The sequence below is a fragment of the Accipiter gentilis genome, chromosome 26 (assembly GCF_929443795.1).
Source record: "Accipiter gentilis chromosome 26, bAccGen1.1, whole genome shotgun sequence".
NCBI lineage: Eukaryota > Metazoa > Chordata > Aves > Accipitriformes > Accipitridae > Astur > Astur gentilis.
In genome coordinates, this window is record NC_064905.1 from 14898932 (window position 1) to 14925580 (window position 26649).

Below are 26649 nucleotides of genomic sequence, written 5' to 3' on the forward strand. Positions count from 1 at the left end.
GGGGAGGAAGAAAAAAAAAAAAAAGCCCTATATTTCTTATGCAGAAAAGATGGACAATTAGCTCTTTAAAACAAAAGCCTCTCTTCATTAACTGGAGACCGAGTCATTTGTTGACATTTATCTACTGCGATTCTCTAGAGCAGAATAATGAATGTACCAGAACACAGGCTGCTCGTGCCCAGCCACGTACCTGCGAGGGCCCAGCAGACTCACAGCGCGACAGTCGATATCGCGGGCAGATCTACCGACAGCTCCCAGGGGCCAGACCGGTGGAAGGCAGCCTCCCTTCCCCTGCCAAGCAACACGGCCAGGCTTCAGCACACCTCCGTGTTTTATGATACCTCCTGCCGCACGCTATGCTGACGGGCCAGAGAAAGCCGGTACAAAACGTTCCCTGCCCTGCGCTTAGCAGATGGCAGGACTGGCAATTACACAGCCAAGACCCAGCCAACGCAGCACCGAGCATCGCGCTGCGTATCGACGGCGCCGGGTGCTCTGGGGAGGACCGAAGCGGCGCGACAGCCCCGATACCAACGCCGCAGTCCACCAGGCACCTTTAAAACTGCTGGCACAGCCTAGAAAACAAGTCACGTCTGGAGTTGGGTGCCGGATTTGAGAGAGAAGGGGCCAGTCCTTGCGAGAGACGAGCTAACTTGGTGCTCCGCTCCAGCAACAGCCCCTCAGCGGAAAGCACAGCCTGACTTGTCGGGACCGGCTGGAAGGCAGCTGCTGCCATGAGAGCCGAGAAAGTTTGTCTCCTTGTACGGAGGCAAAGCAGTTGGTTGTGGAAGGTAGAAAGAAAAAGAAGCCTTCCAGTGCTGCAATTCTCCCTTCTCTTGTTTGCTCCCGGATTTCAGACTTTTGCAGGTGGCTACCTGGACAGACACAGTATTAAGACCGCAGACTTGCACAACGCATTTTCCTCTTTCCAGAGAGGGGCCGTTGAGTGAAGTGCCAACACCAATTCATCACTACAGAGTTGCTCAAATCCTCTCCTTTCCGCTGCCAGCTGGGGCTGAGCGCTCTGGGTAAAATGCCAGCAGTCGAAAGGTTAATAGCAATGGGACTGCAATTCAAGCTTGCAGAGATAAATGAAGGTAGAGTGCAAGAAAAAGAGGGGGAGAGGATCCTTGTTGTGATTTCATGGCAGTCTTTTGCTTCTATCATCATCATCATCTGAAAAGCACGCTTATCGAATTCACTCTCCAGCAGGCCCCTAGGAGAAAGAGCAGAAGACAAAATGTCCCTGAAACTCACCCGGTCTGGCAAAAAGCGGCACCGTGTCTATTGCTGCAACACATCAGCCGCCCCAAACACACCCTTAGCTGAGCCTTGTAGCACGGAATTGGCTTCGCTGGAAAAACTGAACAACTCATTGCATGCTAGAGACCATATACATCATCTCGGCGCTGGATACGGGAAAATATACCGCTGTGGACTCAATAGAGATTGAAGTGATTCACTCGCAGAGCTGCAGAGGCACAGTTTACTGCTCCAGAGCACGGAGGGCTCAGTCTGCATCCAGAGACTCCAGAGTCCCCAAACCAGCCTTGATGCTTCCCGCATCTAACGTGGGCACGAGTTACTCCACTAACCTCAAAGCTGCAAGCACAAGGAGATGCTGCAGGACTTGCTTATAACAGCTAATTGGAATATTTTAATACAAACTTCATGGGCAGTTTGAAACCCACCAATAAAAAAAAAAAAAAATCCCAACCCTCACTCTAGTTGCTGATGTTCAGGAGGCTATTTTTCACCCCTGTTTTCATTTTATCATTTCACAGCTGATGTTCGCACTTATCTAAAACAAAACATTTTTTATTTTGATAAACTCCTGTGACTGAGCCAAGCAGTAAAAACTGGCAATGAAGAATAAAAGAGAAACGGGAGAAAAATGCAATGCCAAAAAGAACAAGAAGGATGGTCTTTTAATGTAATACTTGCAAAATTCAGAAAGCTTTTTAACATATGTATTTTTCAGAAAAAAAAGATTTTATTGAAACTTAACACATAATGAAGAATTATGATTAGTTCTATTTCAGTTATTAGAGAATAAAGCTAGAAAGAATGTATTTAGACCCCCATCAGTCAAGAACCTACTATTTGAGCTGCAATTCAACAAAATATTTAAGAGAATAATATGAACCACATAACCAATTCTATTAATTTCAGGCCAGGATTTTTTTTTTTGTCAGATGCCTTCAGGTCTTCTTCTATCTGTTTCTCATTTTTAAAAGCAGCAGAAGGTTTTTGCTGGGGGGAGGGGGATATAACCCAAGCCTTGCAAAGAAATTATACAGGCAGGTCTGACTCGCCACGTACTTACAATTAAAGATGCAGTTCTTAGATACCGCTGGCAAACTTTTTAAAAAACAAATATATGAAACAATTTTTTTTATTTGTAAGTAATGACAAATTACAACACTAAATGAATTATTTATGGTATCCTAGGTATAAGAAATCAACTTTGTTGCTTCACTGATTTCAAAACCAGTCCTGCACTCTATATCCTGTAAAAAACATATCTTCCCACAGTCCCTGCAAAAGATTTATATATCAAGTTTCTCATTTTCCTGCAGCAAACAAATTCTGAAATGAAATATATTTTTAAAACATATTTCTCATCTCTAACAGGAAAGTGGAGGTAACACCAGAATGGCATTTTGGAATATAAGCAGTTTTTAAGACAAAAGATTTGAATTAAAAAATAAATTAAAAAATAAATAAAAAAAAAGAGAGGAGACCAGTGAGTCTGAAAAGAGTTCTGCACAACTCTGTCACAAATGTTATTGCATACCACAAGCCAACTAAAATGTTTTCTTCCATTCTTCCTGTGATTTCTTTTTAAAAAAATTTCATATACCACCTCACAAGCATCCATTTGCATTATTTATAACAGCAACTTGCAACCACAAACGAGGGCACATAATTCATTTATATTTCACATCATTAAGAGGGGTATTATAACTGCAAACAGTAAATAGGAAATATAATAGCATTCAGCTTTTTCATGCCCAGTGAACTAACAGGTATTGAAACTTTGTGAGAGTCTAAGTAAATTAGAAACTTTTTTTTTTACTAGGACAGATTTGAACTGTGTGGAAAACATGAGTTACACAAAACAACAAGAATTGGCAAAGGGTGCATGCACCAAGCACATCAATTCTATTTAAATATCCCCCAACAAGATTTTTTTTTTTTTTTTAAATTGACATAACTTTCTCTGTGAAACTCCCAACTGAAGTGCCTGAACTCCAGCCTAAGCTAAGCAGCCCAAGCCCCCCTGCAATGGCAAAAACCCTGCAAGAAATAACCATCTCTGCTTGAACTCAGAGAGAGATGTGGGAGCTCAGGATCGGGCTGGATCAGGCCCAACTTTGATGAGGTGAATAGCTGCAAAATTCAGTTTATAAGTACCCCCACTTTATTTAAAAGTTTTAGAGAAACTGCTGGCCCCAAATCCTGCATACAGCTCCCACGAATAGTGACAGACTCCCATTTACACAAGTAAGACTATAATGAGCATCAGCCTTTTAGCTTCGAGCAGACAACATTTGATAGTCCAAGGGCTGAGGAGATCCGTTCAGATACAAACCCACCTAATTCCATCTACTTCAAATTTCTGTCTACTTTTAAGGAAGGGTCAGGAACTGAAACTTTGCAGCTGAGAAGCAAGAGAAAGCATTAGTCCCCTGGCATGTTTTATTACCCCAAACTGGAGAAGACATGCTATCAGAGACCACATCAGGAAGCTCAAATCAGCCAAACCCACCAGAGTCAGTGATGTCCAGCTACCACAGCAACATCTGCCCAGCCCAGAGGGGACGGGCTTTTCAAAGGCCGGGAAGCCACGTGAGCAACAAAACATTTATCAATCACCGACTTCTTTGGCAGACCTCTGGGGAAACAGAGCAGCAGGTTGTGAAAAGCCAATAGTCTTCAGGAGAGTCCTGAGGAGCTGAACTCATTTGACTGTGGCTCCCACGTAGGTATTTATGCACAGTACGACAGTGGAACAAAAAAATATAATGAGGTACCGAGAGAATGACTCCAAAAAGTCACCCCATCTAGCTTGGCACCGATGGTTTTGCTGGGATTAAAAACTGTCAGATCACAAATCAAGTTTTATCAGAAATAGTAAGCATAAACAGGGAGGCATATCCTGGGCTCTGTAGAAGTCAGCTGATTCTGGTTTCCACAAGGCAGTCACAGCACCTGGGAAAATGCAGCAAAAATCCATACCCCTGGTATGAAATGCACCAAAAGCATCACCAAAGCAGAGTTTTGCAATGATGCCAAATTCCAGCAAATCTCCTAGGACGTGGGTGCCTAATTCCGAGCTATCACTTCAAAAGGCTCAGCCTAAACTTGGATGCATCACAGACATCAAGGACAAAAAGCTGTAAGGCAACATTGGCAACAAATAACCTAGTGAGTGTGTCGGAACACACAGCAGAAACAGCAGTGAGGGTGCAGAAGAGGAGAGCAGAATTGCCTCTGCTCCGTCAGAGGTACCACAGGCCACTACTGGGACACAAAGCCAGCCCAGGGAAGGGACAGGACCCCCGCCTTTCCGAACCGTTCCTTCCCTTCCATAACGTATGGGCAAAGAAAGGACGTATTGATGGAAAACACGGAAACACTTTTACACACAAGTGTGGCAGTGGGGCTAACTCAAAGAACTGCGTCACACTTCTACCTGGCCTTAGCATTTGGGGCTGACCACGGAAATTCCTCATGCCTCGATTTACCCATTGGGTTGGTTACCCACCAGCACCGCAGCAGAGACGAGCATGGTCTCCAGCAGTCTTACTCCCAAGTCCAGTCCCATCATAAAGCTCTTCTGATCTCAATACAAATGGGCTCTTGCCTACTTGCATTGCTAGAAACCAAGCAAAGAAAATATTCACAGTAGTGCTACGGCTCTGAAGACCTCTGTGCCAAAGAAGAAAAGCTCACTTATTTCAGAGCCATTTGTATGCAGATGCTTTTTCCGATTTGCTTTTGAAACGCGGATCCTGAATTCAGCATTCCTACTGCAGGGGAAGCATAAAGCAATTGCAGAAAGAGGGAATGCAGCTGACCACAGCAATACAACAATTATATTGCAAGAAGAAATCAGGGGAAATGCATATAACACTGCAACGTTAACACAGCAATTACTCCTGAAATCCAAGTCCCAGCAAAAACGCTGGCTCCTTTAAGCAAGTATTGAAGGAGTCAAAATTCATTACACTTCATACTTCTCTTTTTGCACTTATTTTCCAATGCATTAAAGGAAGGAGTGCGAGAATGTTACACTTCATTTCAAGCATCCTTGATCTTTACTTCACTGTTTGTCTCATTTGTTCTCAAAGCTGTTTCTGTTTCCCCAAGACAGTCACAGCACCTGGGAGAAAGCAACAAAAACCAGGGAAAGGACTAAAGGCTTTACACTGATTTCCAGGGTAGTCTCTCCTCTCCTGTACACAAGCTGCAGTTACAATATACAGTACAGTTTATTCTCAGGAGGGGTAACCCACACTTCTGTGATTAAGCCTGAAACATCTTCAGATTCCTGTAAAGCTTACAGCCTAAGCCCGTGGCAGACAAAGGGTGTCTAAACTCTTTTCTGTGGACTACCTGCTTCAGAAACACAAAGTACTGAAAACCCACACAGCACTGAAACCTTGTTATTACGCTTTTTCCTAAAGGTCTAGAATGGCCGACTCCAAGAGCTCACGTATAGGCCAGAAAATCAGGAGGTTAAAGTCATGGTATTTTGTATGTTTGAAAAAAACAGCAAAAAAATACACACAATGTTCTTTTTATTCCCTGTTGTTTGAATCTGAAGTACCGCATCATAATTCTTTGCTCTTGAAATACCTTTTTTTTTTTCCTTTGCGAAGGAACAGTCTTGCACAATCACAGGTGTCTCAAACATTACCAAATATCCCAAGGTATTTGATAAAATCACACATTAGCAAGTGTGATTACAGGTCATTTCATCCTGCCTCCCTGATTTTTTTGCCTCTCATCCATTAGATGTCAAGTATACTGTGTATCACACAAGCACAACACCTGCTAAATCAATCCAGAAGCCTATTTTCAAAGTGACCACACTAAATCCCCCTTACGAGGAAGAACTGGGGAACAGAGCACTTTGAGCAGTACTGAAATTTCCTGCTGCCTTCCACCTTGCCTCTCTGCCCAGCCTTGTCGATAGGCTCTCTTTGCACAGAGCAGCTCATGGGGATGGAAAGGATTTCAAAAATGGCATGGGCTCTGTGCTTCTGTACGCTCCTAATCCTGTCATGGGTGACTGGGACCTGTTCTTTTGGGATGACTAGTGAAGTCTGAAGGCTGCTCTCATTTGTGCTGCAACAGCCCAAAGCTGCAGCCAAGGATTAGCCTTGTATTAGCTGTACTGGTTAGTTACTTTTTTTTCCTTTCACCGTATCTTTTTTGCCCTGTTTCACCTGAAGGAGGGGAAAATAATATTCACAAAAGCTAATATTTAACTCTGACACCTGGGATACACTTGGGGGTGACTTACACCATCATTTGGGCCAAATTGCATCTGCAATGCAGGTAACAACAGTTGTACCATCTGGCCCGTAGCACGCACGCTAGCATATAAACATTGATATAATCAAAAATAATTATAAGCTGAAGTTTTCAAAGCCAACTAGCAGTGTCTGGAAACGCTCAATAAAAATGAATTCTTGGGTTCCTCTCTGCAGCGCTGGTTTCCCAAGATGTAAATTCAATCACTGGATTCTGAACAGGACTTATACAAGGCTAGGATGTTTTTAAGGGACATCCATGTGAAAAAAAACCCTAACAAGGAGCACATCTGCTTCCCAACAAGCCTGGGAAACAGTGCTCCCAGCTACATCCAAGCATAAGTGAGCTACTGCAACCCTCTAACTGCAGATCACAAACGGCAACCCAAGCGTACACTGCTCCAAGTCCCCAGAAAAACACACAAAACCATACAAACCATGACATTCAATACCATCTCTCCAGAGCCACCATCACAGAGCAGAGCAACAGCATGGATCAGAGCAGGGCTTTGCAAAGTTGTAGCGAGCGCAACGCAACAGTTTCTGTAACCTGTGCTGGGGCTGCCTATTCACAGCTGAAGTGTTAAGAGCTGAGCACTGTCATTAGAAGAGGGGAAAGAGGCCTGATTGTTTCTTTCTTTGTGTACCACAGTACAAAAATTGCCTTTCCAGACAGCAGAGGATGTGGGGATGGCTCCCTGGGTTCCCCTAAAGGTCTTGGTCTTCAACGTCTGCTTTTAAATTGGTTCTGTGCATGACTGTCATGCAAAATCCTTTCCTCGCATCCTCCGTTCATTCCCCTCTGCTTTCTCTGTCCCCACAAACTGCACTGATTCTCCCCGCAGCCAAGAAAGGGGGCGGGGGGGGGGGGGGCCTGGCCAAAGCATTTCTCATGTTGGTTAGAGAATAGTTGCTTAAAAGCCAGGGCTAGGTGACACTGTCCCAGGAGTTCAGCTTCCTTTCTCTAGTATTCCCAACTGATGCCCAGCTGGGTTTTAAAACAGGCTGGAGACTTGTTTTTAGCAATGCAGCAAAGTAGGACTGTGCCAAGCCTCCTCCTCTCCCCATTTCAGGGGAGGATGTCAGTTGGAAGCACAAGGAGGCACTTGCTGTACCATGGTGGTTACCCAACTCTGCCCAAGCCATTTATTTGACTTCCAGAACCAGGACGAACTAGACTGGCTTAACAAAGCTCAGAGTAGGGGCAGGTCTGGTGACTTCAGGTTATCCAGAAGTAGCCAGAGGTACTCAGTTTGCCCCCACACCTTGTGCAAAAGCTGACACTGAGTCAGTTTTGCCATTAGAGGCAACCCCTGCCTTCAGCACTGCCCCACAGGCATCGCCAGCATCCCTGCGGGCCAGAGCTCAGCTAAATGTAAGCCCTGGGCTCCTCTCCCTTCAGTAGCTAGCCAAGATCCAAACCGAGGAGTGAAAGCTCACCCCAAAGCTGCCTAGCTAGAGCCTGGCAGATTATCAGGTTTGCCTCCCGTGTCTTTCATGCTCCACTCATCTCTACTTGTTAACAGGACGACCTTGCACCTACCTCCGCTTCTTGCAGATACTGGAAAGGGCTGGCTGCAACCCATTGCTAGGCAAAAAATGGCCCCAATTTATACCGAGACAAGAGGCATAGATCTGCCCTGCTGTCAGTTTTTCTATTTGGTGTAACTGGCAGTTGGAGTAGAAGTCGTACAAAGAAGGCCAAGTCATAAATAGTTTTCTAGTGATTTACTGGAAAACCCATGAGCCAAATTCATTCATGTGGAGAGGAAAAAAAAAGGCACCTATTGACTCAACTATATATTGGCAGACTGATGCAAAGTACTGAGCTTTCTCTCTATCAGCCTGAGAAAGTGCAGTTATGAGATGCTAGCCACTGCACTAGCCTCCTTCCTCCCAACCTTTCCTAGTCTGGAGTATGCTGTGCACAGCCTGGCAGTACAGAGCAGCCATGAACTTGAACTAAAACTCTGTTTCTAAGATGTGCCTGACATTTTTTTAATCTTCAAAACTTTAAGAAAGGTTTTCTTCTCGATTTTATCAACAGGCACCAAGAGTAGAGGCAAGATGAGCAGAGTAAAGAATAAACGAATTGAAATCTTGTGGAGTCCCAAAGAATATATCTAACCCTGGGTTCAACTGTAAGAAATATCTAGGGGGCCAAATTTGTTACTACTTCATACCCAGTGGAGTAAGAGTGGTAAACACATGCTCCAGTGCCAATTGGATGAGAAACGCTGCCAGATCAGATGCAAAGGAACATTTTGAGCCTGCCTTGCATTGCTGTGAATGATAAACCAAGGTGCAAAAGAGTGTAAAAATCAGGCTCTAGGAGTCTTCTTCAGATGCACAAAGAATTCGCCAGAAGTGAAAAGGTTTAAAACTTAAAGCGCAGAGCTCCTGGGAATGTAGTTGTTTTGTCTATAGAAGAACAGAGCTGTCAGAAGCTAATATGTTTTCAATTTGTGAAATCCATGCTATTGGAGCAATCCTCACTGGGTACCTTTTATTTACTTCTTCCTTGGCAAAGTCCAATTACTGAGATGCTCCATGAGTGATGCTCCTGGCCATCCCAGGTGACAGCCAGCTCTGCTGGTGAAAGCAGCAGCTTTTGGGGCTTTTGTGGATGGATCCATTTTATCCTTCTATGTTTGTCCAAAGAAAAGAAAAGCACTAAATGTCCTGGGAGAAATCATGCTTAAGTAAGCTTTCTACATAGAAAAACTGCAACCGAGCTATTATTTAGAAACACTTCCTTAACAATACACCCACAAACAACATTGAGATTGCTAATGTGCCCCAGGACGGCTCAAGCTCCAGTGCAGTCTCCTAGGTTTTCCAGGAGATTCCTGCTCCTTCCCTTTCTTGTCTTTCTCTCTCTCTTTTCTCATACAGCAGAAACGACTGACACAGAAAAGGAGACCCGCCTCACCTAAAGCTGCACAGAGCAGTAGTGATTTGGCACCGAGAAGCACAGTGGCTACTTGACCCCCATGGCAATCGTCAGGCTACTTTAGCATTTACAGCTTCGTTTTGTTATTTGAGCTGTTCAGAAAAATTACTCCAAAAAAATAAATTCTCTGCCTTCCCAGACCACCGAGCTGACTCTTCCTTCCTCCCCAGCACCTTGTTTTGTCCACAGCTCATCCTACCAGCAAAGACGTGTTCAGAAACAGAATCGAGTCTCCGTGGCACTGGCGACGCACATAATTCACAGCTGCCGAGCAGAAACTTCTCCTGCCACAGCTCCTCTGATCTCTGCGAGGTCACGTCGGCCGTGTGCCTGCAAACCATTTAACATGGGGATTGCTAGAAGAGAGCATTAGTACTTGTCCCACTGTGACCCAGGTCACATCTACGAGCTCTCCCTGGCCTTAGGTCTCTGCTGAAGAAGAGATGCACAGGGGTCACACTAAGTGCGTTAGCCAGCTGGGAGGAATTGGAGAGCCCCTGCCCTGCTATGACAGGGAAGGGGAAGGAAAGGAAGGGGGTCTCTGGGAGGACTGAAACTGGCTGCCAAGCTCCAACATCAACCGTGGGGCTGCAGGGACCAATCTGACCTCCGCTGCAGCCCTGAGCCCTGCCCCACCTTGCAGACAGAGCTCCAAAAGCCAAACTTTATACAAGAAGCCCTGGCAGCAACTCATTTCCAAAAACCGGAGTGCCTGTGCAAATCTCAGCAGAACAGTAGGATGGGGAGAGCCGTCCGAGTGTCACTTTTTCCTTCGCTCTTGGCAGACCTGGAGATCTGTTCTGCAGGGGAGGTTCATTGCCTCAAGCAGATGTGAAGGGACCCCAGCGCGCAAGAGAAAGCAACCCCAGGCCACAGTAGATGCTAAGGGCATCTCCTCCTCATTTAAGAAGAAAGGCTAATGCTGAGAAAGTTTAGAGAAACTTGTGGTTTAAAGTGTCTGTTTTCTACTAGCCACAGCTGCTCTGGCCCAAAGATCAATCAGCCGAGATGTTCCTCCCCTCCCTGACAAAAGGAAGTACAAATGAAGGGGAGGATTTGGTCTTCAGCTCATCATCCCTTCCTACCTGCCCTGAATCCCCTTTTCTAGAGATAACCATCTTTATCACTTCCCTCTAGTCAAAGCTATGTTAAAAATACACACACACAACATCTGGTGCCTTTTCTGAGCACTTACACTTCAGAAGGATGCTTTTTGAGAAACCACAACATTGGCTTTATTCCCAGCTATCAGTCTTTTATCTCCTTTTTACTTTCAATAGCCCTGTCATATATACAGGATTTTTTGATCTCTAGATGCAAGCAGAGCTGCATGCTAACAGGGACCAGCAAGAAACAAGGGTGAGAAAAAAAAAAAAAAGAAAAAAAAATACTCCTGGAAGGCAAGAGAGGCACGATGAACTCCAGTATACCTTAGAGGTTTAAAAGTGAACTGTGGTTGAACCCAAATATTTGATTTTTCCAGAAACAGTGAGGTATATGAAAGACTGCTCCTCAAAGCCACATTCATTCAGCACATGAACCCATTTCTGTGACAGCAGCTCACTCGGAAAGGTCCTCCCCTAAATAGCTCTCGGAAACCTCCAATTTGGACACAGACAAGACCTGGTAGATGCTTCTAAGCCACCTTCCTGAACAGCTACCACCATCAGCCCTGCTCTCCAGAGCTCACTGCTAGTTCTTCCCCACCGCTGTCGCGTCCCTTTCTCAGCTATTTTAGCGATAAGGATCCTGATGAGGAGAGCATTGTGGGAGCCCGATCCTGTCCCCTTTAATACCTGAGCACGTGCAGCTCACTTCTCTTGAGTTCCCCGTGGAGATAAAGGGTATTATTCAATAACTCCTACTTACCTATTTGATGAAAACATAAATGAGATCATTTCAGATCCTATTTGATGCAAGTGAAATTTGAATCCAAACAGGCGAACATTTACACTTAAACGTCTCTTTTGAGAACTATCTCCGGCTGTCTAAGGACAGAGAGGATAGCATGTGACCTGTAAATGTATGGGAAATGAGTCAATATGACCGACATTGTGAATACAAAGCACATATTGCAGCTGATGAGACTTTATTTCAAGGCACTATTTGAGGCCAGGTTTTGCTGTGGTATGCATTCAGAGTTAGTAGCTTATTTTGGAGATCGTTCCACCGACATAAAACACGTAAACTAAGGACCTAACAACAGATTGCATCTTCAAATCTAAAATATATCTACATATTTAAACATATATATTTTAAATGCATCCCTCTTTCATTTCAGCAACTCTGGGAAGAAAAGAGAGCGGAATAAAAGCCCTGAAATCCTTTACTAGAGTTTGCAACAAGCTCAGCTTGAGCACTAACAATTCAAACTTCATCAACTTGAAATGCCAGTGTGATTGCAACTGCTCCAGGCAGTCACCCACTCCATCGGGTTGGTGGACCAGAGATGACACAGCGTTGTACCGTTCCCAACTCCCACTCATCCTTGCCATTAAAGGGAGCTAGTGCTATTTCTGTGAGAGCTGCATTTAGAAATCCTAAATTGCTGGCCATCTTATGCTAGCGACTGCACAAGCATTGTTAGTTTGGTTATTATCTGCTACCTGGAAGCTGGTGCAACTGTCACCCACTTACCAGGCGACAGGAATGGACCAGTGCTGCCAAAATGCATTCCATCACCAGGCACAAGCCACATCTAAAAGCTTCAACCTGCTTTTCATATTCTCACCATACACGTGCAGCAATCCATTTACTTAGGAAAAAAAATTAGGGTTTTCATCAAATCCATAATTAGCTTAGTCTTCTAATACTGTTTAGTGAAAGGCAGGCAGTGGTTTACTTCTAAAAAAAACTTTTAGTGATTTAATATTTAAAATGTTGATATTTTTGTTGCACAGGTTGATGGGAAAACCATTAATAATTCTGCATGCACCTTATTAGAAAGGCTACCCACATCCCAGCTCAGACAGAGCATAGCCTGATAAAAAGGCTTAATACATAAATGCTTGTTTGTGTTTGGAAAGTTCCTGGAGCTTAGCCAAACATTCAGTGTGCTGAGGAAACACAGAGAGACAAGGGTCTGCTTTTAAAGCAATGCTTGTCTGCAGCTCTGTATTATCCTGAGTGACATTTTGTCCGAGTACAGTAATAACACACGTCCTTGCCCACCGCTGAAAGCAAAAGCCAGATTTTAATACCTGATGGAAACATTCTTGCTTTTGGGAGCATCCAGGCCTGGGAAAAAACATTCTGCTTCTAAAAATTCTGATTTCTTCAACATATAAACGAGCCGGTTTGCAACAACAAAAGCCTCTCAGATAGCGGGTGTAATCTCCAAGCTGCTGCCGTGTCAGTCTTTTAGCAACACCTATAACTTATACAGAGCTGTTTTGCCACATATTGCAAGGAGGCAGAGCACTTATTGCTCCAACCGACAAACAGGGAGCCTGGAAGCGCGGAGCAGGGCAGTGACTTTTGCCCAAGCTCATCCAGCAGGTCAGGACCTGGAAGACCTCCAGCCTCCCGAGTCCCAGCAGACCCGAGGCGCAGGGTTACACAGCTGAGCGACGTGCAAGGCGACCACTCTCATCCCGACCCAGGGAGAAACCGCAAGCACATGGTTTACACGTGTTTGGCTTTTACCGAAGTCAGTGAGATGCAAGCACAGAAGGAAGGTGGACCGACCTGCTGAGCTAAGCTCACGGGCACATCCAAACAACGTACCAGGCAATCTCACCAAAATACGGCGTCTATTTTTTATCCTGCTTCCTTTGCCCCTCCGATCAAAGAATGCAAGCGTTGAGCCAGCAAGAGACAAGTCTCAGAAGAAACCCCGAGCTGGAATTATCTATCAGTCAGAGCCCTGCCACCAATAAACTCCTGGAAAGTAATAATTTTCTCCTGAGGGTGATAGGCAGGGTGTCTCTGGCAAGTGACAGCAAACTCACTGCTTCCCATTGTAAAAAAGCTACCCTAAAAAACATGCTTATGCCTGCCTGAATAGTTGTGTGTGAAAGGCCAGACTATGGTAAATGCTTCCTATTGCAAGTAGCTTCTTTCAATACCACGGATAAGAGTGCTACATTCATTGCCAGAGTGCTCCCTTTGAGGACCAGAGCACTGCGTGATGAATCTGACCCCGAGGAGCAGCTCCAAGCTGGCCTCTCCCATTTAACGGGTCTGAATTTCCTTAATGGCTCTCTCTAGAGTATGGTAGGAGAGCGATGGAGCGGGGAGCAACAGGTCTGTAAAATCAGGAGTGGAAAGGTAGCGAGAGGGCAGCTACTCCCAACTTAATAAATAGGGGTGAGGGGTGGAATTTGATGAAATGAACAGGCAGCATGTCTAACACAAATTAAACAAAGTGCTTTTTTACACAGTTAATTTATGGAACACCTTGCCACAAGTTATTGCACACGACAATGGTTTTTAAAAGGATTTAGTAAGGGACTAGACAAAGTCATGAAGATGTAGTACCTAAGGGTATGGCTTGAAAGCCTCTAAACCAGCAATTGCCAAAATCTGGAAAGGTTTATCTGAGACAGGCTCGACATCTATTTATTTCTCATGCCTTTTTCTACACATCTGCCACTAGACAGGCTTTGGCTGACCAGGTGATGGCTATTTCCCTGTCATCCCTAGCAGCGAGCAGGGGCAGAGGACAGCGCGGAGATAAGCCATTGCAAGGGAAGATTGCAGGAGCCAACCCTTCACGCACAGCATTGGCCTCCAGACCGCAGGACCACCAACCCATTTTCTCCTAGATCACTGCTGAGGAGCTTTCTTTGCTTTTCAAAGAGAGGGGCTTTAATTTTGCCTGCCCATGGAGTCATTTTCCCATATGTACGTGCCCAAAGGCCAGTCCTACCATGGCTGGTAACGTGACTACAGACAGGTCAGAGCTGTCCTCCAGTGGTTTTCATACCACTGCTTAGATTATCCTTATTAAGTGAGAGAAGATATTTTAAGGTCTTTTTCTCTTCTCATTAAAGCCTCTGTCACAGGAATTACTTGTCACCACAGGTTTAATCTTCTGCAGAGTCCAGCTTCCACGTGTTTGCATTCGTGAGATGAGGGACAGGACATGAGGAGGAAATTGGACCAAATTAACCTGCTCCCATGACAATCCACAATAATAACAAAAGTGGAAAATGGCAGAGAATTAAACTGTTCTTGACAAAAACTGTAATGACCTCCAAGAATGCCTCTAAAGTAACTGTCCAAGTAATAGTTTCCAAGTGTAATTTCAAGGATATGCTATGCAAACTCCCCTTGCAGAATTTCAAGCTACTGGTTAACAAGGCTGAAAAAGGAATGAATGAGAGGAAGAAGTAATCAATACTAGAATTAGCAATGTGGTAATCTGAAACAGGGTGATTTGGTTAAATAAGAACAGGTAGATTGGATCAGGAAAACTCTAAAGTAAAACAAGAGAGTTTAAATCTCATTTGGTTTTAGCACTGGGAAAGAAAACACTCGGAAAAAAGTTGTACAACAGGGTTCCCTGCTCTTTTTCAAACTCAAAATAATAATTGAGGGGGAAAAAAAAAAAAACCCTAGCCAAAAAAAAACCCCAACAAGCAAAGCAAACTGATTTTAGATAGGATAGCCTTAATTATTCAATCCCCAAATAGAGAGATAGCATCAATCAAAGTCAGGGCAGAATTAGAACAAAAGGCCATCTGAGGCTGGGCCAATCCTCTGAATAAAAAGGATGTCCAAAATAAAAGTATTTCCACTGAGTGAAGAACAGAGGCTGTATGCTGTATTTTCCCTTTTAAAGCTGGCCGAGGTAGCCAGGGCTATGTTTTCCAGGGATTAATAAAGGAGAGAGAAAGAAAAACCTTGTTATTGTCCTTGTAACAATGGCTGCAGCACTATCTAAATGCTTCTGTTCAGAATCAATATTTCTGAAAATGGTGTCAGTTGCCCTCATGTCAAAGAAGAAATTCAAGAGGTTGTCCCTGAATCATAAAAAGAGACTGAAACATCGTCTTCAGGATAATGCTGTGTTCTGACACACCAGCCACAGGCCACATCTAGGTAATATAAAAGCACCCTGGCAATATCAATGCACAACTGATCGCGGTTCAGGGGCAGTAGAAATAGAAGTTATTCCTTCAGATAAAACCCAGTAGTGATACAGCGTTGTCATAATACACCTCCTTAATCTAGTCAAACTCTATAACAAAGAAAGAAAGTAATCCTTAGAGGATTTCCACTAAGTATAAACAATAAGATATTACCAAAGGACTTAATACCACTATACTGACAAAAATCTCTGAAATGTAGTGCGACTGAGAGTCACAAATTCCAGTTCAGTACAGTGAGCACTTCATGTGGGATTCAGCTGTCCAAATACCTGCAGCATGACTATTTACATATGAAAATTCATTTAGACTCCATACGTGAAGAGCTAGGTACTTCTGGAGGGAAATCCTTTTCATTCCATTAGTGATGGATAGACCAAACCAGCATTGCAGATGACAAACGCTAAGGATAAATCCCATTATTTTTTTTAGTCTAAAAAAAGCTGGAAACTAGCTCTGTGGCAAAAATACAGAGTTTTCTTCAAAATTTGTATAAAACAAAAAGCTAAGAAAGCCTCAGTACCAATTCAAAAAAAAATACAGCATTGAGTTGGTCACTGAGTCACTCTTGTCACACAGAGTGAACCAAATCCTTTTTTCAGACAACGTTCTCCAGTGTCACGAGGAGCGAGCCCAAGGGCATTGCATAGAAGGGGTATTGGCCAAACTTCCATTTCTTTCTTTAGATACATCTCAGTCCCCCACATGGACAATTAATCTTCAGTTTAGGAGTAAGAGTCAGTCTATGGAGCGCAGTCGCAGTCAAAGCTATCATTGCCAAATGAAAGTTGTGGGTAGATGACTTTGTGTTAGATCCCTGGTTTTAAATTGTTCCTTTGATAAAAGTTGCCTTTGAGGCAAAAAAAAACGACTTGGTATGAAGACACACAAGCAAGCAAATGTCTGAAAGGCACTTGGATCTTGGCGATAACATCGCAAGACAAACCCTTGGACCAAAACCAGGTCAGACCATACCATAAAATAAAGGAGAGGGAGAGGCATAAAATGCAGTTAAGACTTAGAAATTGTTTAACATGTCAGTGGATGAGTTCAGTATCTGTTTCTGTACTCCTCCCAATTTGTTGAAGCTGATTTTGGTAACAGTGCAAGGGAGAAAAGCCCTGCAATTTAAATAGACCTTTCTGACTGTCAGTTAGATTGATTACAGTTTTCTGCAAACAATACATTTTTAAATAGTTCTTTGTAGAGTTTATTTTACTCCCAACATTTTCCCTATTATAAAAACCTCATAACGAACGCAATCACATTTCTATTCACTGCCTCTCCAAAGTCTTCCTCCCTCCCTTTTCTCTGGCCACCTGTTAGCTCGCTCTTCTCTAAATTTAACTCCCTTAGCTTTGTTTGGTAACCTTTTCCTCATGCCCTCATTATCCGAATTCTGCTCCTGCTGTGGTAAAGCTGGTGGGGGGCTGGACCTGGGTTGTTATTTTGGAAATGGGCGGGGAAGGAGGTAATGAATCAGTCCATCAGGAGAGGTTTATTTACGGTTGTTTTTTCCTTAAAAAAAAAAAACCAAGATGAAAAACCCAAGGTCTCTACCACCTTTTACAAAAAGTTCACAGCACAAAGATAACATTGGAATGTATTAGAACATCTCAAAATACAGCTCATTTCTGGTTATCTATTAGTTTGCCTGAGTAGTAAGAAGGCACTGGATAATCCTTTACAGCTGTGAAAGGTAAAGCATATTGGAACTGTGACTCATTTGTTCAACACTTGCTCAGTGTTAATACAAGCAACCGTGGAGAACCTGTGGACAGCACAGAGGCACAGTCCCATGGTTGCCCGAGGCCTCTGCACATAGCAGGTAACACAGTCCCATCCTCAGCTGGCTGCTGCTTCTTACCCCCATCTAACTCGGTGCACTGCTTATTCAGCAGTAATTCCCCTCCTATCTGTCATAACACGGTATTGAAGCAACTGCCTCCTTAAGGATGCTCAAGGTAACGCCCTTCTTCCTATTCCATCCCACTGACCACAAAGGTTCCTCACTGATCCTTGGCCAAGGCAGACCTTAATGCTGACTTAAGAGTCTCTCCACAAATTGGTGATGATATCCAGCCACCCTTCAGCAGGGACACGTATTAAATATATTGTTCAGAGAAAAAAAGGGAAGACTTGCAGAATGAAAAGGCAGGGAAGCGAGGACAAGGCAGGTCTAACTGGAGACCTTTGTCATCGGTCACTTCCCAAAAAGAATAACAAATAGAGTGAATCCACACCACTGAGCAAAGAATACATTGCTCGTAATATTACAGTTTGTCTTGCGTTTCACTTGCAGCACCTTTGCCCAAACTTTGCCGCATAAAATGCACCTCTGTCGGAGTATCCCATTGACCCACTACACACAAACCCACCCCCACCCCCCCCCCCAACCCTTTGGAGATGGAGAGAAGCTCCAGGCATAGCACGGGTCAGCTATCCTGACCATCAGGGATGCAGGAGAAAACTGTAGGTAGCATGATCCCAACGGAAGGAATAATTGCAGCCTTTCCCCACATTGTGTTCAGTGTATATCCTGTTCTGCCAGCCCTGCCCAACGCACTCTTCTACAAACTCCTCGACTGCCCCAATAAATCTAACCTTGAGCTAGTACAATTTCAAGACTCTATGGAAACAAGCTGATACGCATAAACACCACACAGCTAATGCACAGTGAGGTTACTAAATGAATGAATTTGGATGCAAGTAGGAAAATAAAAGCTATATTTCACCTACAGAGAGAGCCCAGAAAACCCTGCTCCCACAAAGCACATAGTGATTTTGAAAATATAGTGAGCTTGTGTTGGGACACAGAGGGGAGATATTTTTAAAATGCCAAAGTCGCTGGCATGGCACCAGGCGTTGGTTTAATTTCATTCTCATACTTCCTCAGAGCCAAAATGAGTCATCTTCCCCATGAAATATGAATCTGTACACAACGCTAGCTGTTAATTACCTTTCCTGTCTCCATTAAAGAGTGAAGTGACAGTTTCAACCTCTCCCTGGGCGAGCATTGTGTTCTCTCGCTGTCTCCATCCCTCGCCAACAAATCTGCTGCTACAACTCAAGTGGCACTTGAGATATTCAGTCTAGCATTTCAACAACAGTATAATAACTGATAATTCGACAACAAGAAGCCATCTTTAGAAAACTCAAGCCACTTGTAACCGCAGCAGAAACAAATAGAGGTATTTCTTCACCAGGCCAGCCTATAGAGCAGCTCATTTGGCCCCAGACAGCATTGATCACTCCAAGGCCGGGAGCAGTCATCTCCAAAACGCTGCTGTTTTAGCACATTGGCTCCAGCAAATCAGGGGGTTTATCCTTCATTTATTTACATGGCTATACTACTGTGTACATAATGTTTTGAGAATAACAGGACTCAAAGGAGGTGATATCTGGCTACAGAGAGAGTGATTGCTCCAGGCATCCCCAGCCAAAATACCACTCTCCAGCCCTGAGGAGGTCACCTCTATAGCTACGCTGTCACCTCGGTGACCAGGATACATTCCTGCTATCACTCTTATCTCCCAACTCTACTGACATCAGGCAGTTCACCAAAATTTCACAAGTAGCTCAGGTACCTTTCATCTTCGCACAGTTCATTAACTGGAAGGAATGTAAGTGTTACACAGTTGTCACCAATAAACAGTCAAAAAACCTGAACCTTCCATATTCCAAAAATTACAGTTGCTTCAGAAGAGACAAGCAAAAACCTAGTTCTTCTCGGTCTCTGGGCTTTCAGTTATATGGGAGACTCTCTGGTTGTGCTCTCAAGACTTCATGTGTGATCATGAAGTGCAGAAAATTTTTTTTTCAGTACAAAAGAATGCATTTTTGAAACACCCTTTTGAAGAGCTTTATAGATAAAGTGAAATAGCACAAGATTTAGAATATAATTATAGAAGGGGGAAGAAAAAAAATCAGGCAATACTGAGGTTGTTATTCATTTACATTTGTAGCAGAAATTCACTCCTATGCAAAGATGAATCAAGATCCATACAAGGCTTAGCCCAGTAAGCCCTTGGGATTCAAATAGATTAGCGTACTCATGCTGAGCCTTCTCAGAAGGGCAAACCTCACCTTTGCGTGCATTGCAGCAGTTAAAGAAACAAAAATTTGCAGGAACTGAAAACATTGGAATTTGAAAGCCTTTAAAGGCAGCAGGGAAAAAAAACTAATATTCACTTCCATTTCTGGCCATAAGTGCAATGTTTTACCCAGCCAGAACAACCTTCACCCAAAACCCCAGAGCAACTTGCTAACCCTAATCAGGTCTCACTGGACACCTCTACATTAGATAACACGGCTAATGCATCTCAGGTACAGGAGAAGATCGATGTGTTCACAGCAAGGTATTGGATCATTTGCTTGTACCATGCCACAGGTCATTCTCTTAGATCAGGCTGAAGGCCACCATAACCAACCAATTTTTTTTTTCTTAAACCAGCTGTACCCGATTTATTTATTCAGATGAATACGTAAATACAAACATCAGCATTGATATCTTTGTAGCATCTTTCCCACTGAAGAACCAAGGGCGCATTTTATCAGGATACCCACTACTGCAATAAGCCCTTTTTCTTCTGAATTTATTACTTCATCATAGTATGTTGTGTATTGAGCAGAACAGCTCCAACTGAAACCACTTCATTACTCATCTACTCTGTGGCTTTTGGGGGAAAGCTCTGAAATTATTAAAAATAAATACACAAGAAGACTAGCATTATTTCTCAGAGGCAGGGAAATTCCAGTTACCACCCATGTCTTATCTTAGAAACTAATGAGTGCAAGAAAATAAGAAAGGAAATTCTTGATCATTAGAGTAATTTCATGAGGGTATCTAAAGAACAATGCAGAAGACTGAATTTCAGCCTTGCAAGCTCAATCATAGAAAATTCATCTACGTGAAACACACGGCCTACTTTCCTGCTGCCGTTTTTTTTTTTTTTCATAAAATAGTTTAAAGCTAGTTATTCATTTCAGTGAACTTTTCATAGGGTTGTTCATCACATTTTACCATTGTGGCAAGTGACTAATGACCTTGAAAAAAAAAAAAGTAGCCATATGAGCATTAGCAGAATAATATATACTCCAGATTAAGGAGGGAATGTTCAGCTTTTGCTTAGTGAGGTATGTAGCTTGCTCGACAAAGAATGATTTATAGGGAAAGCAACAAGAAAACTCATGATTTTGAGATACAGAGCAGGCATAAGCAAAGCTGCAGCTCAGTGCAAGCAGAATCCTAGCCAGCCACCACAGAAATACTAATACACTTTTGTGGTTGAGCTCACTGAGCCTGTACCTATCTTGTTTAATTCCTTGAATTCAGGGCCATTGTGAATAACAGGCTTTGTTTCATTTTCTTCCCACAGACTGGGGAAGAAATGGGAACAGTCATAGCTAAACAGGGTAAAACTAGGATCTACTGTTTTCCTTCCAAACAAAGGAGGAATTATTCCTTAGTGAGTAGCTGAAGGCACAAGATGCATTGCTACAGACTCCCAGCAGTGTGGCCTGTTCATGGACAGCTACCTCATAACTCTCACTGGTTAGGATTTTTTCCCTGAAACGCGAGTCATCTCTCAATCTCTTTAAAAAAAAAACTTAATGCTGCTAACACTAGCTTTCTAACTCCAGGTATTCTTATTCAGATAAATAACAATACTCCCTTCCTGAAACTTTGGGGGGGATGGGAGGGGCGTTGTGATGAGCTCCGATGGATATATGAGAGGAGCTGTGTGCAGGGAAAACAAAACCAAACAAAAGCCAAAAAAACCCCAAACACCACCACAACCCACAAAAAGAAATGGTAGAACAGCCCTATTTTCAGCCTGAGTCTCATCTCAGTCATGCTTTAATGCAATGTAACCGCTGCCCAATTTGATTCTTTACACAGTCCCAGCAGATGACAACATGTTACAAAACCTGAAGGTACCACATGCAGCTGAAAGTGCCCAAGCAGACTCACCCCAGATAGCCCCTGGTCAGGACAATCCAATGGGGGGAACTGAACAGAAACAGAAGAAAAACATAGGACCTCTAAGGATGCCTCTTTTCATCCTGTTTCTATTCAGAGAGCTCATGACTTCAACATAGGAGCAAGAACTATTTTTTCTTTCAATTTCACAAGATTTCATAGGTAGATTAAAGTTCTTCTGTAGTAATTCTCTCTGCATTTGATCTGGCTTATTTGTTTTAATATCACTAGAGTCAAAAGAGGATGCACGTCATCTATTTTAATGGGCTTGATTTTTCTCACTTTTACTTTTTACAAGAGCAACCAGCTAAAAGATAAAAGGTAACACTACCGTTCTGAACTGGTAGAATTTTACATCTACTTAGCAATCCTAGAGATACTTCAGTTGCAAGCTAGCCAAGAGCCAGGCTCTTGCTTTTTGGTTGCAACCAAACAACAGCCAAATGCAAAAGGAGTTTTTCCAGGTAAAAGCGTTTTGATGGATGTGTGTATAACTGTTGCACCCTGAAATGCCTTTGGAAACATGAGACACTATGCCAAGAGGTTGGCCACATATAGATTACTGAGCTGGAAAATTATTTTGGACCTAAAGTATCTGTACTTCAATTTTATGGGTAATTAAACCTAACACGCTGCCATTCAGAAAGCAATTAAGTCCAATATCTAAAATGCGGTGTCCCCTACCAGTGAGTGATGGGGAGGAAGCGACAGGATTCACTGTGCTGATTGATCATTTCTGGGAACTCCCCTTGCAGCCTTAGGTCCTCTCATAAAACAGGAATTGGGCAAAACACAGAGGTGGAGCAAGAGGATGTCCTTTGGGCTACATCTTGCACATGTTATCAACTGCACGTCCAGAGTAGGTGCATTAGCTGACTTGGGGAGAGCCTGGAAAGGAGATTTCCTTAGCAAATAGACAGTTTTACCTGGATATTATGGTACTAAGGAGACAGGATTGGCCAAAGATGACAGACCAGGGCTGCAGCGATGATTTCTGTTCTTTGTGGACTTCATGTCAAACACACTGGCCACCCTGGAGGGCTTTTCACTTTTTCTGTTGGCAGAAGACACCAATTCAATCTGGCTAAAGGCATCAAATCCATCAATAGAGGTAACACAGACATTGCAAAATCACCTTGGCGGAGTGCTGTGCTTGGCACGAGGGTCTTGACTCTTAAACACCAGAAACTACCCAACCCTGAGCAACATACCATCCCTGACTTGATGGGGAGCAGCTCCCAGGCCATGCCTGCAGCCCTGGAGGGACGTGAACCAAAGTGGCTGCAGTCCATGACTGGGTGCCCCAAAGCCCCCCCCACATCTTGCAACGATGCGGCAGGAGCTGTAGTGTCCACTCCAAGCCAAGGCACTGCTCTGGGCTCCCTCAGCCCCATACGTTGCACATGGCCTACAGTCCTCGGCCATGTGAAGGTTTGTGCTTGGTTCAGACAATCAAGAAAGGTGGCACGAAGTAACCCAATAGCTCAACACACAAAGGTCAGCTGCCACCAAGGTCAGTGAAAGCCCCAAGTTGAGATCTTCTGAAAAAAGCAGGCAGGCTTATGTCAGAGTACCCATTAATACCACAATATTTGTTTTAAATTCTATTATTAAACATTATTAAATTTAATAACACTGGTGCACTGGGACATAATTGTGATCAAAAGGTTCACCCAAGGTTAGAAAGAAAGTTGGTTGCAAAGTCCTGAAACCAATCTAATCTCTTGCTATGCAGTCCTACACTTTGGGAGGAAGATAATTGTTACTAAAGCTCACCCACGGGTAGTCACCATGAATAAAAACTTAGTAATTGACAGCATGTATAATGCCTATTTTTTCCACATAAGTATGGAACGGGGAGGGAGATCGGTAGGGAAAAAGTAAAATAAACTTACGAAACAATACCTCCATGAATATTGCAACAAATCACATCCCAAAGATGCTATTACAATCATACCGACCTAGCCAAAGCATTGGTCTTCTTGATAGGAAAAGTTAGCACCAAGCAGAGATTTCTTAAAATCTTTTTCTCTTCCTCTGTTGTTTTTTATACTACTATTTGAATTCATCAGCTTGCTGCTTCTTACAGCTTAGTGATAAGCCAGAGTATTACAAATGTTTTCTCCATCTTTGAGAGCAATATGTAATATCATTAGATTTCCACAGTTTGCTTTGGCAGTGATATGTTCAACGGACAAGCTGGTCTCACCGTTGTAGAGATGGGACCGGTTCTGAGTAAGCAAGATAGAAGAGGAGCATTAGCAGAAGCCTATTATCTCAGTTCAATTTTCCCAAAGAGTAACCAAGGCTTCTTCCGCTATAGAGAATAAATGAAAACATTTATCGTCTGATAAAAATTAGTAAGCTGCTCTAACACCTGCCCATACTGGCACGTTTCCTTGCCGATTACAGTGCAATAAGGTGGCTTCAGGCGACGAGCAGCAGCGACAGCCTCAGCAACCGCCGCTCCCAGCACCCGAGGATGTGGCTTGGAGAGCATGGGGGTGAAGATAAAAACCCTGGCACCACTACTGAAAGGATTCATCTAACTGGTGTACAACTCACATTTCTGCAAACAAACACTCGCCACCTTCTTTCGAGCTGGCAATTGCCACATCGCCACTGCCCATTCTGCTTTTGGGCCACCGGTTGCTGCACAGTAATGGCAGCACATCCAAAGTAATGTCACCCCTTCCTGGGCACTTCTGGAAGATGAACTTTCTCAAGGTGACAGGCTTGCAGTCTGTTGTATTGCCTGGCTAGTTTTACACCCTGGCCCATCTACGAGAATATTGACAACATATGAGGGCTGCTAATGGGTCGTATTTCTGCACCAGATCCTCCCGAGCTCCTGCACAGGCTGGCAGTGATGTGTGACACATCAGGAATTTCCCAATTTGTTGACTGTCACAGGTTTGCTTTCACCTTCCTGGAAAATCAGTCCCAGGAGTCGAAAGCCAGATTTTTCGCTCTCTACTTTAATGCCTCTGTTCAGCATGTGCTGGTTAATGACGGTGTGTAATAATCAATAAACAGCTCTTGGCTTTCAGCTGATGGTGCATTACTGCCAGATAGGAAGGGGAAGGTGAGCCATGCAATTTCTGCTAACTGGGGAAGGTTCTCTCTTGTGCATACACAACCCCTAACAACCTCCCATACTTGTCCTGCTGATGTTGTTACCACTTCCCTAACTCTTTGCTGTCAGCATACTGCCGTATTCTGGAATTAAAAAAACGACGGTCACAGTGCCCCCAGTGTTTAATGATACACAAACAGGCAGCGTTTTGGTGGTTTCCAAAAACTACGCCCCAGCACAGAAGCTGCAATGAGGGTGATGGAGGTAGGTTATACCAGAAACCTTTACGCTTACAAAACCTGGGGCCCATGTGAATTTGAATTGGGACCAAGTTGGAGCCTGTGGCAGGAGAACTTTGCTTCACACAGTACGGGTCTGCAGCGCTTCTACTGCAAGAGAACACCAGAGTTCAGCATCTGCTTTCTGTTAGTCTCCTGCCAACTTCATCTGACCTGCTAAGAACACTAAGAATGAAACAGAAATGCTTTTTTTGGTAAAAGCAGGACACGCACACATCAAAATAAAGCATCCTCCCAGCTGCACAAGATAGCAAAGGAAATGGCCTAAGTTTTCATCCCACTCTTATTATCCCATTTCATACCTGCACCTGATACAGAGACACCTATCCCAACTGTCCGACTTCTTTTCATTATGCAGAGGGACAGAAGATGTCACGCTCTGACACCTTGAAGCACTTTGACGTTGTACAGACAGAAGCCGAAGGACGATTAAGTGTTTCTTGCATGAGATCAGCCAATGCCTAAATCCCTTTGGCTCATAACTTCCAAATAACCCCCAGCTGACTCAAGCAAGGTAGTAGGCACATATTGGATACCAAGTTATAAACAAACCCCACACACACTTTTCAGGCTTTAACTCCTCAAGATAGATTATCGCTCACTACCTACATAGTCCACTTGATTCCACATACAGTTATTTTTTCCATCAGTGCTCCAGAGGCAGCAGGACCACCCGGTGGAGAAGCCATCTGAACTGAGTTCCCAACACCAAGGACAGACTGACAGAGCCTGCACCTCCTTCGCGTGATTGAGATGAGATCTGCCTAGACACAGTGCAGTCTCAGCATGCTCCAAGGGGTAGGTTTAAGCTCTGAAACAGGCAGGATCCTGCAACCCCTTCCTGCAAAGCCAACCAGTAATAGTCCCCTTCAGGTCAGTAAGCAGCACTCGTCTCCCTGCGGCATCGGCCAGGGTGAACGGCAGGTACCGAATTCAGCCAGGCTGGCACGATTGCTTTGTGCAGCGCTCGCGCACTGATGATCAATCATTCATAAGCTGGTTTTGCGCCGAGAAGTTCTCAGGGGCTCTTCTGCCTATTGCCAGACCCGTGATGCACCGTGACTGTCACACCGGGTCCTGACGGCACCAGCTGGGTGACGTGCCCTATTGTAGCTGTCACATCTGCTTTGAGGACCTGCCACTTGTGACGCAGCTTGATCCGAGACAGACTGAGGCATTTGCTTTTGGAAATTGCGGACTTCATGCCTCAGTGGGGAAAGAGCCCAAGAAAAAGGAGGAAAGCAGCAGGGGTGGTACAGATTGGGTTTGTTTTACACCCTCGCCCATTAAGAGTGGGTCCAGCCACCACTAAGACTGACCAACTGTCTCCTTGTTAAGAACCAGGTCGAGGAGCAGTCGGGTCTGCAAACTCACACAGAGGCCAGACTCTGCCTGGATGAAACAACAGCGCAAGGTCTTTGCTGCAGGGTGCAGCTTTGAGAGAGGCAGAGGGAACACCAGTCCAAGGTTGCTACTCGTTTGCTTTGGACTCCAGGTATTTCTCCTCTCTTACTGAGGACCCCCAGTCTTACCTGAAAAGCAGGACCATGCTTGAAGTCACCCTTCTGTTATTATAAGTTGAATTGTCAATACTCTGCATGTCAGTGGGCAGAGCTTTTTTTCTTTTTTCTTTCTTAAAAAAACCCAAAACAAAACCAACCAACCAACCAAAAAACCCACAAAACCCCACACCACTCTGAA